Source organism: Pseudophryne corroboree, chromosome 3 (assembly GCF_028390025.1).
Source record: "Pseudophryne corroboree isolate aPseCor3 chromosome 3, aPseCor3.hap2, whole genome shotgun sequence".
In the NCBI taxonomy this organism is placed as follows: Eukaryota; Metazoa; Chordata; class Amphibia; order Anura; family Myobatrachidae; genus Pseudophryne; species Pseudophryne corroboree.
Genome location: NC_086446.1, coordinates 328900673 through 328902176, shown reverse-complemented (window position 1 = coordinate 328902176; position 1504 = coordinate 328900673). Strand labels below are relative to the sequence as shown.

Sequence of the window (1504 nt, the reverse complement as noted above, 5' to 3'; positions counted from 1 at the left end):
CCGCATTTGGCGAAAATATGTTGCGTGGTGCGAGGCCAGTAAGGCCCGACGGAGGAAATTCAACTGGGTCGATTCCTACATTTCCTGCAAACAGGAGTGTCTATGGGGGAATAAAGGTACCGGCGACTGGTGTGATTTAAAATGCAATTGTTAAAAGATTGATTTAAATGCCAAAAAACTATAAAATGATACAAACAAGTTTTATTAATCACATAAAAGTAGGTTTAAACCATAAAACTATTAGTAAAATCCTGGGGTTATAAATGTCTCAGTAAAAAATAAGAAGTTATAACTTAGCTTTTAAAATAGGCACAGGGGGGTCACCACAGGGAGCCCAACGCGTTTCGTCACAGCTGACTTCTTCAAAGGGTAAGGACAGAATGAGATAATATGCCTATTTATACCCCTGATGGACTGACTCAGGGTTGGTGATGTCATAACTAGTCATGTGGTATCATTAACATATGCGGTATACAGAACAACAAGGACACTCAATTGGTACACATATAAAAGCAAAAGGGGGTATCATGATCTAACTGACATAAAAAACGAGTGGTTTTTGTGCTTAAACAATGTTGTAATCGTCCAGAAATGTACTTTATGTGTTAAATTGCGGCACTTCCGCCACACTTCCGGTGACGGAGGGGACGCGTCACGTGACTCCGGACATTTCCGCCCCACTTCCGGTCATGTTCGTGCGCATGCGCCGGCGACGTCATCCGCTCATTGTGCTGCGGTCTCTTCAGTTCACAGCAGCTCTAGTTCAGGTCTCCATGTTACATATGTCCATTGAATAGCGGCGGCCATTTTGGTGATGATAATCTCCATAGGAAACATAGGGAAACGTAGTGGCCATCTTTAAGGAGTCCTTGGAGACACAATTTCATATTCTATCGGTAGCCATGGAAACCGGACCATGTAACAAGCAGAGAAGAAATGGTGAAGGCTCATGTGCTAGTTCATTGTATATACAAATAAACATATATATATACATATATAAATAAATAAACATGACAGATAAGTATTTACATATATGTATAGACAACATAATATGGAAAAATTTAATATGGAATATTTATATATGTTAAAACAAGCTGGGATCCAATGATAAAAATGCATAAATGCAGAGTGCATATGATATAAAGTGCGTGTGGCTATTAAGTGAATGTGAGTTTAGGGAAGTATGAAAACGTTAGTTTAAAAGAAGTATTCGTTACCTCACAGTGAGGGGAGGTTTATAGTGATGTGTGTGTATTTTGTGAGGACAAAATAGTGCACTGGTGACAGTAGAGTGCATCCTGGATAAATATGTGTTAGTAGAGTTAACTGGTTAGCAACTTATGGTATTGATTAGGTCACTAGATAGCTCGATGTTATTTGTCAGTCCTTACAGTACCTGATATTCCCAGGCAGTCCCCCTCCCTGGTACTGATCAGGCCCAAAACACTGCTTAGCTTCCAAGATCGAACGAGATTGGGCGTACCAGTGTGGTTTGACTGTACTT

General features: G+C 40.2%; 1 pseudogene; it reads right to left on the bottom strand.

Annotated features, from left to right (window-relative positions):
* Positions 1–1384: 1384 nt before the first annotated feature.
* Positions 1385–1504, bottom strand: LOC134898252 (5S ribosomal RNA; annotated as a pseudogene).